We start from the raw sequence: 17,431 nt of genomic DNA, 5'->3' as shown, positions 1-17,431 counted from the left end.
TTTAGATAAAGGACAAGATTTTTTTTTAGGGTGGAATATGAAATAAAGAAATTCATCCCTACAAGAATGATTTTACTAATGCAATCTATACAAACATTAGGATCAGAAGATTTGAAATGGTAATCAGAACTAAAGAAAGAAAAGAGGAAAAGAAATCATGCAGATCATTCCATTTGGCAGGCATTTGTATAATTCCAGATGACATGCAGAGAGAGAGAGAGAGAGAGAGAGAGAGAGAGAGAGATACTATTGGAAGAACAAACCATCACTATTATTATTAGCAGTGTGGTACGAGGAAGCCTGAGGCTTATGTTGCACCAGCCAGAGTTGCCCCCTGTGTGAGAGAGAGAGAGAGAGAGAGAGAGAGAGAGAGAGAGAAGTAGAAAGGCATCACCAAGAAAGAGAAGAATGATGATATCCAGCTCAGGACCCTGGGTTTGCCAAGCCCATACTCACCAGATGTGAGCCCCCAGGGTTAAGTTGTGATCTGAGGTAGGCAATTAACATTAACTGTATATTTTTAAGGGTTATTGGTGAGAAAATGATCAAGGGTGGTTGGGTGTGTGGTTTGAGTTCTCTGGTATTCTAGCAGGTAAGTGAACAAGTTCTATAAGGTTATTAGTAATAGCAAAAGCTTCAACTCCATCTAGGTTTGCATAAGTAGAAAACTTGTAAGTATAAAACCACAACTGTGTAAGTAGAAAACTGAAGCCAAGCTTCAGGGAAAGCAGCACAAAAAGTAGTGCTGCTTTCCCTTTATTTGATTAAAAGCTCCTGGCATAAGACTGAAGGGTTTCTGTATGTATCATTTGTATTTCTCTGTTTTCTTTTCTTGTTACTTAAAATAAAGATAACTTATTTTAAAAGAAATAGCAAAGGAGTTAAATATTTTAGCCATAATTTTGAGAGTATCTTTGGATTAAGTGGATCTCCTTACATACTGTTGATGTAATGTCTCTCTTATTCACAAAGTGTATCTAAGGACAAAATGACTGATTGCAGATGTGCATGCTGGACTTGTATACCAGGAAAAAATGGAGTCAGCAATTAAAGGAGTAATGCAAGGTCATCTTTCTAGCAGTACAATTATATAGCAATTATAGCATGGATTTAAGGGGGAGGGGCAATCTTGTCTGGTCAACTTGATCAGCTACTATGAGCTACTAACAAAGGAACTAGATGAAAAAAATAATTATGCCATCTTATACTTAGATTTCATTATAACTTTTATATTGAGGTTTACTCCTCTTATTAATTTACTAATATTATTATCAACGTAGAACATATTGAGTATTACAGCTCTGATTCATACTATCTAATTATAACTTTTAATACTGTTCCACATATAATTGATGTACAAATTGTAGCAGTGTAATGTTAACAGCAATTTACTGCTGTGAACAAAGGAATAATTGAATGGCAGGAAACAGTGGTTATTAATTTTCACTGCTGCTCATGGATGAATTGTTATGAGTGGGATCCCTCGGGGTTCAGTGCTTGGGCCCATTAGTGTTTTAAACATTTATTAACAATATTAATGTAGGCATATGAGATTAATGTCTAAATTTGCTGATTGTACAGATGTGGGTGGATGATTAATGGTGGTAATTAGGGTATGTTACTCAAACAAGACTGGGATAAATTAGGAAGTTGGGCAAAAAATTGCAATGGAGGTTTTATTAATATTGATAAATCAAGGTATTCATTTGAATAGTAGGTGGGCATGTAGTACAATCGAAAACATTCCAGTAAAAACTACAAAATCCTGATAGTGTAGCGTTCTACATACTTAGTAGATTTTATGAGAGCTCACTAATGCTATTGAAGAATAATGGCACTGATTAAAAGTAAAGTACATAAATGGCACAATTAACCAATTATACTGGTTTATGTGGAGGGATCAATATGGTAAGTCTATTAATGATGCTTATGAATCTCCACATCGCAGAAATCCCAGTTTTGAATTGTGCAGTACATTATTTAGAATCATTGCATTTTCCATTTCAAACCAAACATTTGTTTTTAATGCAAATTTTTTAAATGCCATACCTTTTCTGAGGTCACTTTATGTAATAATTTCGTTATGATCACAATTTTTGAAATGAAGGGGCATAAATTCAAATTGAGGAATTGATGGTTGCATGATAGATGTGTGGAAATTTGCCTTCAGCTAGCAGGAAATTGATTGGTTTAACAAACTTCCATCTGGTGTTGTGGAACTGGATAAATTGAATTAATTAAAGGAAATACTAGACGTGTTATGTAAGCTTGCCTTCTTGTGTCACTTGTTAATAATAATAATAATTGCCAATATGGGTGGGTGGAATTTTTGAACTTTGTTAACTTTTATTTGGTAATCTGAACTTCATCTGGTTATATCAGACAGTGAATAACCAGTGTGCTCGTATCAGGGCTATAGCTTATACACATAACCAGTGAAAAAACATTGAGTATAATCTAAAAATTTTCACTGGTTAATAGCTCATATTTCTGAATAGACGCCTCCGTAGCCAGGTGAGCAGGAGCCGCAGTGCATAGCACGTGCTTCTTGATTAGACTGGGGTTCAAGCCCGTGACCACCAAATAAGAGGATGCGGAAAGGTCAGGGAATGACCACCGCATATCCCCGGAGCAATATGGCCTTAGTTGCTAATGCTCCAAAAACCAAACAACAAACAAACATATTTCTGAATGCTCACACTAGGGCTGCATTCCCATTCTCACAATACTGACTTTTGAGACATGTTTATATGACCTTTTTTCATATTTTTATTTGTAGAATATGCGTTACATTTTTTCTATAAAATTTTGAAACGCCGATTATAACCTATGAGGAATTTTTTTTTTTTTTTTTTTAATTCAGTGTGTAATTATCCAATTATAATGCAGTCAGAATGTGCCCAAGGACAGGATTCTAGTAAATTCTATCCAGTTGTTCCAAGAGTCTTCTTCATTTATAAAACTAAAGTTAATATAGATGTGTAATTAATGTGTAATAAAGCTAATTACACATTCTGTAATTGTTGCAATGTTTCTTAAAAAATATTATTTATTCATCATTTTTTCTTTTATAACAGCCCCTTTCTTTTTCTTAAACTAAAAAAAAAAAAAAAATGATTTCTAAAACTTCTCCAGCATTTGTGATTTATCTATATTAAACTTCCCAAAATAGTATTTATTTATTTATTATTTTTTTTATCTTATGGTCATATCAAAAAGAAAAATCTGATATAGAAAGGTTTTCCTTTCTCTGTAAACAGTTTTTCATTTTGTTTTAGGCTGATCATTTCACTCCTGAAAATACAGTTTTTACAACTGCTTTAGAATGGGATAATAATGAAGATGAAATAAAGATATTTCCTGGCTGGAGTCCTGAAAAAGCAGATATACTTTGGCGAGCCAGATGTGGTGCTTCAACTATGCAAGTAAGGACAAATATAAGACCTGCACTGTGTAGCTGTTCTCAGAAGAGATATGTACATATTGGTAAGTGTAATGGTTATTGAAAAGATATTTATTTTAAAAGCATAATGAACTTATGTTGTTTTGTTAGAATACAGTAGTCTCTGTTTTGTGCAGTTTGTACTTTCTTCGTTACATATTAAACCATATTAAACACTTATTAAACCATATTATACCATATTAAACACTTTTTTTTTTTTTTTTTTTTTAGAATATCAGGGATTTTAAATGATCCTTAGAATAACCTTTCTAACTCTACAAAAAAATGCAGCCTTGATTATAGTAATGTGATACAGAATCTGTAACCTGTTTTCCATCTAGCCAACTTCTTTATGGCATTAGTATTAGCCCATACAGTACAAGGAATCCAAAAGCTTTTGCTATACCAACCAAAAAATAAATAAAAGTAAAAAAAAAATACTATCCTGCCTGTTGTTTCTCTTTTCTCATCGGTACTAATTCAGCATTCCTTTGAATTTTGCCAAACTGTCAGTGTTAACAACTCATAATGGTAATTTATTTATTATTCCAATGATTAACAACCCATTGGCTAAAGGAAAACTTCCAACAATTCAGTCTATAATTCTTCCCCTTTAGGTTGAATTTCTCTTTTTCCCCCTAGTTCCAGCATCATTTAATACTCTGAAAATTTCCTCTTCACTTGTGTTCTGGCTCCTCTCAAAGCTTTGTAAATTTCAGATAGAATTCCTTCTAAGGTATCTAGTTAAGATGCCCTGTAGCCAACATGTGCAAAGGCTATCATATATTGATGACTTGTAGCCAGGGCTGGCACCAGACTATTTTGTACCCTAGGCAAGATGAGCTACTTGCACCCCCCCCTCCCAAAAAAATTGCCAACTTCAGTTTTTAAGAACAGATGTTTTGTAGAAAAAAATAAAAAAGCACAAAACTTGAAACTGCTAAATTTATTTTAAATTGCAAGAATAAGTAATAATCGATCTTTGATTATCTTTCGCAAATACAAAAGAAAATATTTTGGTACACATCATTTTGAACTAACGGCACTTGGTATAATGCATACCTCCGCCATTGGCAACACAAAATTAAAACCTTTTACTTCACACATCTTTAAGTCTATATACAGTAAACCTTCGCTATTCGCGGGGGTTACGTTCCTGAGAAATGTCGCGAATACCGAAAACGCGAATACTGAGTTATGGCTCCCATAGTAATAAAGGGGTTCCATTCCAAAGTATGAAATATATAAGAAAAACTAGTCTAAAATTTTGCCTATGTATGTATTATATGTACCTTCATAATATGACTGTACATGACAGTACATAGTGAAATGCAAGCATATGGCATCGAAATGAAAATAAGAAACAATTTAATATTAAATGTAATATTTATTAGAAATTTCAAACAAATCTTTCAAACCAGCGCCTTTGCTAGCAAAAAAAAAAACATCCCGCCAGTGCTATCACCAGTTTCGCTAAAGTGTTGATAAAGCAGTTTTGCCTTTTCACAAATGATGAGTGAACTTAACGGAATTTTATTTTGAATTCGGTCTTCTATCCACAGATTTAAAGCTTTTCCATTTTTTTAAATTTAACATCACGAGTTACAGAGCAAATTTTTGAAGCAATTAGCGCGATTTCACGGACACTACGGCAGATTTTTTCTTCCGATTTCTTGATTGATCGTACTGTTGACTCATTGATTTTATAATGTTTTGCCACTGAGGAGACACTTTCACCATTAGAAATTTCGTCTAATAACTCAATTTTATTCGCTAGTGTCATCACCTTCTTTGATATTTTCACATTTCTCTTTTTATTCGTAGCCATATTTTTGTAGGGGTTAGAAAGAACTTGACCACAATAAAGTCACTTTCTTCCGTTAACGCACTCGAAAAAGTCTGTTTTACACTGCAAAACGGTAGAGTTATCATTTTTGTAAGCATATCAATTTATAAATTGATAAATTTATTCAATTTATAAACATATAAATTAAAATCAAACGACGAAACCTTCCATGACTAACACATACTGAACAAGGATTAGCGAGAAACATCCACGCTCGCGATTTTTTCACCCATCTCCCCCCACCCACTGAGCGCTGTTTTGACCGGGAAAGATAATTTTAGCCACACCCATGTTTTTTATGGCTGAAAATATTCACGGCGTTTTAAAATTCACATTTTTTTAGGTTTCATTTTATATTAAATCGGCGATCGCGAATACGCGAAACCGCGAATACAGATACCGCGAATAGCGGGGGTTTACTGTACTATTTAAGGTTACTTGGCATAACCAACCCTTCATGTTACCACAATATTTTGCTTACAGTCAGACAGAGAAACAAACAAAAACCAGACAAACAGAGTTAAAAACATCTCATAGAAATTTCAATTTCAGACACATCAAAATCTCACTTTGCATGCCTTTTCCTTTCCAAATTTTGTCACCAATTCAACCAGATCAAGTCCTGATGCCTGAGCATGTTCGATTGATATGGTTGCCAAGCCAACTAGTCTCTTTACCAACATTGTAGAACGTATTTAAGTTTTTATAAGTTTGAGCTTTGAGAAACTACATTCACCACTTGCCACTGATACTGGAGGTTATAAGGTATGTTCGTGTCAGACGGCACCTGGGATTTATCCCATATCCGTGTGTGTTCGCTGTATCGAGCACAGTACACTGTCAAGCCAGAGACTTGAAAGTGATACAGGAAGTGCAAGAAGGATCCTTAGAGCAACGGCAACATTAGGCACATTATTCAGGAGTTTTTGTTGTAGTATGAAGAGAAGTACTTCTTGTGGCCGCATGGACTTTGGAAGTCTTCGAGCTATTGCTATTATAAGTTCGCAACACAGATCTTCAGCATCTTTGTTTCCATTATGCATTAATGATTTTTCCAAATTCTTGCAGTTCTTAAGTACATCTTCAGTAGATTTTTTATTTATATTATATATATCATACAGGAAGCCAAATAGGGAATTATATTGTTGTAGCTGTTGGAATCTCTCTTCAATTGATTATGTGGCCATGTCTAAAACAGCATAGTAGAAACCTACTTTAAAATTCTGATTTGGATCTTGTGGTGCCCCTTCTTGGGCCTCATACTCAAACTGCCATTTCTTTCTCCTGTTTCTAACTTGTTCTGTCTCAAAGTTTGGTAGTAGTATCTCTAGTTCCTTCACAATCTCAGTAGCATCTGTCAAAACTTATTGAAAACCCTCATCACACCTGCAGTCCACAAGGTAATTCTTAGTCACTAGCAGTTATCTTGTAGCCAAATTTAAATCAGCTTTCTTATTTTGTAGTAGATTGCTTGTGAGATTGACTTCAAAAAGGATGTTGTACCATGTAACAAGGGATACCACCAACTTGAACTTATTAATTGCGCCAGCAATGGCCTTAGCTTCAATTCTGGAAGTATTTCCAGATAGTAGTAGTAGTGGCATGTGATGCAAGAAAGCAAGTGTATGAACTTATGTAGCATCAGCCAAAAAAAAAAAAAAAAAATCACACCATTCCCTCCAAATGCCTGTCCAGTTCCTCCTTAAATTTGTTTAACCTATCAACTTCCACAACGACAGATGGAGGTTTGTTCCAGCAATTAACCACCCGCTGGCTAAAGGCAAATTTCTGCACATCTATTCTACATTTTTCTTTTCTTAATTTGAATTTATGCCCCCCTTAGGTTCGTAATCTGAACAAATGGAAGGATCCCATCAGAATTCAGCATGCTCAACCCATTCAAGGCCTTATACACCTCGATCAGATCACTGCGTAGGTGCCTAGTCTCCAGCCACTGCAATTTGCAGAACTTAAGCCTCTCTTGGTAAGAGAATCCTTTCATTCCCCTCACCAATCTTGTTGCCCTTCTCTGTTCATGCTCAAGCAAATCTACATCCTTCCTAAAATGAGGCCTCCAGACCTGTACGCAGTACTCAAGGCGTGTCCTGACCATTGCCTTATACAGAGGGACAATCACCTCCTTTTCCCTGCTAGCAGAATTTCTATATATCATTGACAAAACCCAGGACCTGCCCTGGCAGCTTGTCTGCATTGCTCAGAAAACTTCATATCTGACTGCACAATTACTCCCAGGTCTTTTTCATTTTCTACCACCTTAAGTGTAGTACCACACAGTTAGTACATTTCTCTGGGGTTACTTCTACCCATATGCAGTACTTTGCATTTGTCAAGGTTAAACTTCAGTTGCCACTTCTTAGCCCAACCTGTTAGGCTTGTATCATCAAAGATCTCTATTAACGCATCATATATATTATCAAGATGATATCTCAGTGGTTTCAAAGCATCGATCTTACTCTCCCATCTTGTTTCACTCGATGGCTTAACAGTTATGCCTAAGTCAGAGAAATAATTATAGATCTGTTGAACCAAAATGAAGAAACTAGTTACTTCCAGACAATACCTAGCAGCATCATTGACTACCAAGCTTAAAGAGTGTGCATTGTAGGGCACAAAAAAGGCACGTGGGTTTATCTCCAGGACTCCCTTTTGTACACCATTTTCTTTGCCTTTCATGTTACTCCCATTATCATAACCTTGACCATGCAGATTTTCAATTGGTAATCCCATTTGCTCAAGTTGTTCAAGAAGAGTTTCTGCTATAAAGGCAAATGTAGTCTTCTGTAGTGGAACATATCCCAAGAAATGTTCTCTTATGATAACTGCAGGCTCAGACATCTCATTATCTGATGGTTTGATTACATCAACAAAACGTACAATCATTGTCATTTGTTCAATATGACTAACATCAGGTGTGCAGTCCAGAATAATTGAATAGTATTTGGCTGAGTTTGTATGTGTTAAAATTTGCTGCTTTATAGCACTGGCTACAAGCTTTATACACTCATTTTGGATATCTTTTCCTGGGTAGGGAACCATTGTTTCTTGTTCTTTAACTCTATGCAAATGTTCATTCATGATAAGGTCAAAAAGGGCTAGATATTCTGCAAACTTTAAAAAATTTCCATTGCTAGCACTGTACAACTTTTCATTTGTACTGCGGAATGACAAGTTTTGCTTGCCAAAAACTCTGACCAAAACAATCAAGCATTGCAAGATTTATCGCCAGTATTGTTCTTCTTGCTTAATTTTCTCCCTGACTATTAGCATCACTAATAGCATTAGTCCTTTAGATAAGTGCCATTCAAGTTCACACCAGGCTTGGTAGTTTTCTAAATAGTCTGTATTCTGGGCTAGCCAGGTGGGTAAAGTGCCTTCCTGGCAACCCAAAGGTTGCGGGTTTGAATCCCGCCTCGGGTTTAGATCAGAGTAAAAATGCAAAACCTTTGGGAGGTGCGTTATGGCCACAGAAGTCTATATGCAACAATTAACAAAAAAAAAAAAAAAAAAGTCAGTATTCTTCTCATGTGAAGAAAGAATTGCTCCAATGTTCTTCAAGTCTTTTGAACCTGTTCCTTGTAGGGATGATGCACCATTTTTTTTACTGAACAACTTACAGAAAAACAAAAAAACCACATCTTTCGTGGTTGAATATATCACGTATAGGAGAAAATCATCTGTTTTTTGTGATATAACCTGCTGTGGTTCATGTTGTATTATAAGCTGTCACAAATTATCACTGCAACAGTAGGGCCATTTGGCAGGGTCACTGTAATTCGAGTCAGGCACAATACCATCTTCTTTTGCAGACTTTGTAGTACTCTCACTTTTCTTGACATCCTCTTTTTCCTCCGTTGTGAAACTTCTGTCTTAGAGTTTATATCATTTATAGTAGGAGCACCACATTCAGCTCCCCCAGTACTGGTTTCAAAAAGAGTACAGTCATATTGATGTTCTTCATTTGCTTTCTGTGTACGAAGGTATTTCAGGAATAACCTCTCTTTGCTTTGCTTACTCCTTGGCTTTTTCTGCCTTTTGTTTGCAGTAATGGGCTCCAGAAGGTCATTTTTTATCAGCCATAGCTCACTAGAAAAAAAGAAATAAAAACATATGGGATCACTGTGATCCAAATTGAATTAAGTTTAATAGTATTGTTAGTGTTGAAAACAATAAACTGGTTATGAAAAATGAACTATAAACTATTACGAACAATGAACTATTATATTTTCCTGGCTAGCTAGCCTAATGGTAGCACCAGCCTTGCTTGTAGCCTGTTTCACCAAGGGGCATTCCCTCTCTTTGGGCTCTTTTCAAGAATGTGTATTATCTTTAAGTTACTTCCATACATGGACAGAATATTCCAAGTATGGTCTCACAGTTTTGTACATTAGAATTGTTACCTATAATTAACTCAACAAGCAACTGACCAGTAAATGATTGGCAGGATACTATGAACCTTCCTTGCCACCTGTTTGCATTGCACAAAGAATATGAAGTCTGTCTATATCATACATCAATCAGATCGCCTCGCAAGTGCCTAGTCTCGAGAAGCTGCAATTTGCAGAACTTAACCCTTTCTTCATAAGAGCACCACTTTGTTCCCCTCGCTGGGTTTGTTGCCCTTCTCTGTACTCGTTCTAGCAACTCTACATCCTTCCTAAAATGAGGCTTCAGACCTGTACGTACACAGTACTCAAAGTTTGGCCTGACCATTGCCTTATACAAGGGGATAATCACCTCCTTAACCCTGCTTTCCAAATTCCTGTATATCATTAACAAGACCCCATTACGTACTCTGGCAACCTGTCTGCCCTGCTCAGAAAATTTCATATCTGCACAATTACCCCCAGGTCTCTTTCATTCTCCTCTACCCTGAGTGTAACACCACACAGTTGGTACATTTCTCTGGTGTTACTGCTACCCATATGCAGTACTTTGCATTTGTCAATGTTAAACTTCAGTTGCCACTTCTCAGCTCATCTGCCCCACTTTTCCAGATCCTGTTGCAGCAGCATACTGTCATTACTGTTATTAACAACTCTGCCAGCCTTTGTATCATCTGCAGACTTTAACATTTAAGCTTGACATACCTTCATCAATATCATTGATAAATGTACAAAACAACAATGGACCCAACACCGAACCCCGAGGGAAACCACTAATAGCATTAGTCCACGGAGAGCAGTATCCATTGATTAACACTCAATCTTTTCCCACTCAATCACCCTTTTATCCATTGTAGCAACTTGCCGTTAATGCCATACCGCTCCAATTTGTACAGTAATTTTCCAAGTGAAACAGTATCAAAAGCTTTCCTGAAATCCAAGTATATGATATCAAAATTATTTTTTGCATCCAGTCCCTTTGTGACCACATGATAGAACCCAATGAAATTGGTCAGGCATGACCTTTCCCTTAACAAACTGTCTGAATTATTACTAATTATTACTGTAATAATGATCCTGCAATGATTCTTTAACCAATGACTCCATTATTTTCCCTGGAACAGAAGTCAAACTAACAGGTTTGTAATTACTCGGGTCATCCTTTGATCTCCCTTTTTGAATTGGAGATACAATTGCACATTTCCAGTCAGTGGGGTACTTCCTCTGAGTCCAAGGAGGCTGTCATAATTATAGCTAATGGTTTGCTTACTTCCTTTGCCACCTCCTTTAATATAACTTAATAGATCCCATCTACCCCAGGTGCTTTTCTTATGTTTAACTTCAACAATTTCTCCTCCATTTTGCTCTCAGTTATTACAAAATCATTTAACTCCATGTTAAGAGTTTGATAAACATCTGGCCCTCTCCTCCTTGAATAACTCCTCTTGTGTGAATGTAGATGCAGAATACTCATTTAGTTTTGCAGCCATCTGAGAATGTTCATCTACAGTCAAACCATTGATATCAAGTGGACCAATCTGATTCATCCACTTCCTTTTAGAGTTTATATAAGTAAAGAAGCCTTTGCTGTTTTTCTTTGCATACTTTGCCAAAGATTTCTTATAACGATGCAAACAAAAACAGCAAAGACTCTTTACTTATATAAACTCTAAAACGAACGGAAGAATCAGATTGGTCCACTTGATATCAATGGTTTGAAAATATTAGTCATTCTCTTAATTTCGGAGAACAAAATATTATTCATTGTTCGCAAGATTTCAGGAAATATGATAGCCACAGTCTTATGAACAATAAAAAGTTATCCTGTGTTGTTACTAGTGAATTGCAGACTCTGTGTCAAGGTTTTGCCTAATTGGTTGTCTCCATTTCTGCTCTTTTGCTGGCTGCTTGTGAATTGGTAAGAATATTATTAGATATGGGTTGGTGAACTGTTTCTGACATTTGAGGGTCTGCATTTAACGTTGAGGATTGAATTTTCTTTGGTGTCATTCTAGTTAGCAGGCTGTCTGGTAGACTGTTGTGGAATGAAAGGTTGGTGTCTATCCTATAGACATTTCTTAGCAGTATTAGAAGCATATGATTCAAGAAAGAAAGCTTATACAGCATCAGCCAAAATAAAAAAAAATAATCCTTCCGATTTCACACAAACATTTATCTACTTCTGCCTTGAATTTATTTAAACTATCAACTTTTTTTTTTTTTTTTCGTTTATACTCCGGCATGACAACAAGTCAGTAGAGTTTACAATAAATCATCAATACAAATATTTATCATATTTAGTAGTCCAAGGGCTTGAACTCCGGCCCACTCAAGGAACGCATGCTATGCACTCTCGCTCCTGACCACTCGTCTACGTCAGGCCTAAATGAGCATGCCCAAACCATTCAAGACCTTATACACTTCAATCAGATCACCTCGCAGGTGCCTAGTCTCTAGACGTTGTAATTTGAAAAATTTAATAAATAAATTCTTTATTGCTGATAAGTACAGAACATGTACTAGAGACAATAATACTCATCACGGCGACATGGCCAGGAGTTTTACATTATAATATTGAGATTAATTGGCAAAACATTTTTTACCATTACATGGAAATTATTAGTTACACAAATTAAACATGTAAAAATGAAATTATAATAATCAAAATATGAGGACTGAACGTCATATGGAGGAAGTTATCCCAGTTCCACCGATGTAAGCCACTCGAGGAGCATGTGACGGTATTTGTAGTCGGTAGCCATTTTTTGTAGGTTGACTCCAAGACGGAGCAGTGCCTGAATTTTGAGGAGTGCCTGGGCAGGTAGGAACCGACTACACAGTATCAGCCGGTTGTATTTGAGGGTTAGTGTGGGCTCTGACCTCAAGGATGGCGGAGGATTGTGCCACTGACAGAAATCCCAGATGTTTGGGGCGTTTATCACTCCTGTGTACATTTTTACTGAGGTCATTAAACGCCTGCTGTCAATTAACCTCGGAAGCCTGGGTACATTTAGCTGCTCAGCCATGTCAGTTGTTCTCAATTGAGGGGGTCGGCGATGCTTATTTGTGGCCCATTTCAGGGTCCAGTATTCACACGAGAACACCGGTTTTTGAAGAGAGGGCGACGCAGATGCCCAGATCTCAGCTGCATATAAAATAGCCGGATAAACAGTGGCTTGAAGATATCTGGTAGTGGTTGCGGCATCATTGGAATGAAGTAGGTGTTGTTTCGCTCTCCAGCGTAGGGTGTTAAATCGCTTCCGGAGGTATTCCGTGTGAACATTAAATTTCAGCTTCGGATCAAAATAGACACCGAGATCCTTATGGCAGGTAACTACTGGGATGAGAGTACCTAAAACTGAAGGTTGAATTATTGTTGGTTGGTGTTTCAATGAGTATATCATTATTGCAGATTTTGAAGGGTTAAGGTTTAATCCAAACATCTTCAAGTAAGTTGAAAGGTCGGTCAAATTCTCTGTGATGGAAGATGTAATTGCCATTGGGTTTGCAGACGGTGGGATTAAGGGCAGAAACTTTATATCGTCGGCATATATTATAGCATCATCACGAAGACGCATGAAAGGAATCAGAATGGCTGAGAAGAGAAGGCCAGACAGGACACCACCTTGTGGGACTCCTGCATTGATTTTTCTTGTAAAGTGGGTCTTCTTCAAAGTGAGGTGGACACTTCTATTCTTCAATAAGGTGGTGAGGAAAGCTAGTAGGTCTCCATTAATCCTGAAGAAGAATTGTAGAAGACTGAGAAGGGCTGTGATGTCTAGACTGTCAAAAGCAGCTTGAATATCGGCGTACACTATAGCTAATTCAGATTTATTTTCGAAGGCTTGAAGAATTGATATCTGTGCGGCCATGAGGTTTGTTATGGTGGATCTATTTTCGACTGCGAAATGGAACTGTTTCAGCTTCTGTGGCATCAGCTGTTTGTTTAATGCTGGAAGGAGTGCCTTTTCTAGACGTTTCAGGAGGGTGGAAGAAGTTGAGATTGGTCTGAAATCTTTTAGGCTTGTTGGTTCTTTAACTTTAGGTAGTGGCCTCACAGAGTATTCATTCCATTGAGCAGGGAAAACTCGTGTGGAAAGAACTGAGTTGTAGATTGAGAGTAATGCATCTAGGATATAGGGGCTAAGGCATTTAATTATGAAATGAGGTATCTTATCACAGCCTGCGGTACTAGAGGGACGCAGGGAGTTAATTGCATATATCAGTTGCTGTCTTGTGATGGAAATTATGGAGAGGTCATCAGTAGCAGCAAATTGAGAATTTTGGAGAGGGATTTCAGCAGAAGCGGACTTGGTTTTGAATCTTGAAATGTAGCCCATCCAGTTATCTAGATCAAGATTTGAATTAATGCAACTGTGTCTTGATGAGTATGGCGCTTTTCCTTTAGACAAGGTAGTATCGGTGTATCTCTTTATTGCTGATGCCTTGAGTCTGTTGAACATAGCTCTTGCTCTGGAGTATAGGATTCGATCTTGGGTTGTGCCAGAGATTTTCCACTGCCTGTGAAGGTACTGCTTGTTGTGGAAACTGCGCGCTAGATCTTTGGTCCACCAAGCTCTAGTTCTTGGAGAAATGTGTACGGTTTTGGCTGATGCATAGAGGGTGACTGTATTTATCCATCTTGTGATTAGGTCAACTGCGAGGATTGGGTCACATCCATCAAGCACATGCCATGGAATAGACTTCGCTGCCTCGAGGCACTTTTTTGGATCCAGAAAATTGGGAGAAAATATGATTTTCTTTTCAACGGTATTGCGGCAATTGAAGCTGGGCATAGGCAGAACAAGAAGTAATGCAATTGGGTCGTGATCTGAATTGAAGGACGTTTCTGGTGGAATGTCGACTCTGCAAATTCCAGAACATAGAATCAAGTCAAGGCGATTGGCGCCTCTCGTTGGCTCCTCATTGATAATCGTGAACTTTGATGGAGAGAGATTGTTCGTTAGTCGTTGAAGGAGAGGGCTCAGGTGAGGTGGAAGGTTAAAGTCGCCGCAGAGAATGTGCGTAGCAGGAGGGTGTAACTTACTCATTATCCAGCTGGTAGCATCGTCAATTGTTGCAGTATCTGGAGCTGGGGGAATGTAGATTGCCACTAAATCAATTAAACAGGCATTAAACTTCACAGTCACGAGTATTGCTTCATAAAATAAGGAGTTGCTAGATGTGACACGTGCACCAATTTCAGGTTGGAATCCTTGACGAAGATGGCAACACCGCCGCCTCTAGATTGAGATCTTGATGTGAAGAACGATGAAAAACCAGCGGCCGCAGCATAGGCTATTGACTCCTGGTCAGGTTCAAGCCATGTTTCTGATAGACAAATTACATCCATGCTATTGGACAACAAGAGTTGTTCGAGAGTTTCAAGCTTATTTTTCAGAGGCTCCGGACATTTTGGTAGAAAACTCTGAGGGTAAGTTGAAAGGGAATTTTCATAAGTGCTGATCTCTTTGTAGATGCTTTTGAACACCTCAACAGATTAGGCCTGGTGGAAATTATACTGTTAATTGAAAGTGATTGAAAAGCAGGGTTATGTGGTATTACATCGGTATGTTTATTAGCAGTAGCTGGGGCAAGAAAGTGATTGGAGCTGGATATGTGGTGCGGTGGTTTTCGACAGTCGAGAGACACTAGTGTTGTTTCACAATTAGTTAGTCATGCAGGGGAGAGCTGTATCATCTTTCGGTTTTGGTCATAAGATGAAGTTGCATTGGATGGTTTTGGGTCTTTTGATTCATAAAAAGGCCTGATTAGAGTGCCAACTGGCCATACAGATGTGGCTGCAACTGATCTGAATGCCCGACTTTCGCAAACTACTCTAAAGGACGAATAATTTTGCGTTTTCTTGAGTAAATTTGCAGATACTTTGGTATGCAGTTCTTTACTTATTGCAGCCTCAATTTCCTCAGCAGTTGTCAGTGGTCCCAGTCCGGAAATAAAAAGACTTCTGTGCTGGGAGGTGGAAGTCTTGCTCATCGATCTCAGAATAGAGGACGTGGAGGTACCAATCCTAATCTGACCCTTTTCCTTGATATTGGCAGGGTGACTCTTAATTTGAAAGGGTGACCTGGGGAAATGAGGGTTCTGATTAGCTGTTAATTGAGATGAAACAGAACGGGTAGCAGCGATTTTTGCCCAAGATTGTTTGTTCATGACAGGTGAGCAATGGCTGCTTTCAGACAGCAGCACAGATGGTAAAACTGAGTTTAATTTTGAAGGTGGGATGCTAATTTGGTGGGCTGCCACTTGTGGATCGCACCTCTGTTCAGCTTCTTGACATAAAATCATGACTGGGACTTCGCTGCTTGCTACATTAGGGAATTGAGATTCCTCTGAAAGGTGATTGGCTACCTGAGTGTTTAGGCAACATCCCAATTCAGCGGGATCGTGTGAGGTCAAAATATCTAACTCTGCGGATTTGGTGGTGGATTGAGTGTTGATTCTGTTAACTGGTTCATTTTGTTTGGAAAACTTATGAATTTTGAAGCATTCGGTTTTGATTTGCATATTAGTATACAGATCGATAAGAGCAGACATCAGTTTATCTATAAACACTGGTATGAAATTTCTTTGCAACTCATCTGCTACAGACTTGCTTATTGACTCATTCTGGGTTTCAGGCCTTGGATTGTCCTGTATGGACAGTGCGGCCGTTGACACTATTCCTGGCAAAGAGATATCAGTTTGGATCGTTGCATTATTAGTGCTCCGGGCCTGAGAAACAGTTCATTTGTCTTTGGTACACGACGGTTGCAACAAGCTTTGCGGCGAAAAACTTATCTCACCCCTGATACACCCTGGTGTTTTGCAACTGATTAACTTGGGTGTTTCGTTATGACGGTTATTGAGAGTATCCGTAGGGAGGATCTACTTAGCGGTATTACAATTCTTTGAAATTACATCAGATGGCACATCTCGCGACAAAAGTTGTATACTGGCCATGTTATTCATATCAGAATTTTCGTTCATGTTGCTATGTTCAGATTGTCTGCTATTGACTGCGTCTATCCCTTTTGAGTTAAGTTTCATTTCGTGCAGGTTGCAAATTGAAGCGTGTTTGTTCCTTGATGTACGCATCAAATTATAAATTGTGGTAACTTGTTTGCTGAGTTTTTCGTTCCGTTGTTTTTCTTTTTCAGAGCTCATTATGAATTCTTGCTGAGTTGTTAATATCGTCCGGATTTGCTGTTTTAAAAGGTCCTGGTTGGTAATGACCGTATCTAGTCTGTTTTGTAACCTAACTATATGGGATTCCAAGTCGTAATGCTTTGTGTTGCTTCGACTTATTGACGAGTTTTGCTCTGAACAAATTTTTTTAATTAACTGTAGAGTGTCTGTACAGTTGTTGTCTTGTAAAGTGAGTTTGGGTCCAAGGGTTTCTATCTCTGAATCCTCAAAAGAGACTTCGTTATCTGATAATTCATCAATAATCTTAGAGAGCGCTTCTTTTCGTTTCTTTTCAGATATTTTCTCGGTTCGGTTTGTCTCTGTTGCAGTACAGCCAGCAAAATCCATTCATTTTTTTTTTCTTGCTTCATTTTCTTAAATGTACTATGCGCCACTGAGGCACATTTGAGACAATATTCCATTTTGCAGCTTATACAGAAAAGCGTATTTTTTACCTGATTCTTGCAGATCAGGCATGTCTCTGTTCTTTTCATCTTCAGTTATTGAAAAAGCTTGCTTATTCCCCGAGAAAACTTAAAACATGGTGAGTTC

At 37.8% G+C, this 17,431-nt stretch overlaps 1 long non-coding RNA gene across 1 annotated transcript in view; it reads left to right on the top strand.

The window, feature by feature from the left end:
• LOC150077734 (uncharacterized) overlaps positions 1 to 3,690 on the top strand; it is a 28,428-nt gene extending 24,738 nt beyond the window's left edge. Inside the window, exons 2-3 of the long non-coding RNA XR_016547639.1 lie at positions 3,279 to 3,486; positions 3,674 to 3,690. This is a non-coding gene — a long non-coding RNA (uncharacterized LOC150077734). The remainder of the gene's footprint in view (positions 1 to 3,278; positions 3,487 to 3,673) is intronic.
• The last annotated feature ends 13,741 nt before the right edge of the window (positions 3,691 to 17,431 follow it).

The sequence above is a fragment of the Mastigoproctus giganteus genome, chromosome 11, assembly GCF_048544385.1.
Source record: "Mastigoproctus giganteus isolate SK-2022 chromosome 11, ASM4854438v1, whole genome shotgun sequence".
Lineage (NCBI taxonomy): Eukaryota > Metazoa > Arthropoda > Arachnida > Uropygi > Thelyphonidae > Mastigoproctus > Mastigoproctus giganteus.
The sequence above is the reverse complement of the archived record's forward strand: the minus strand, read 5'-3'. Positions and strand labels throughout refer to the sequence as shown.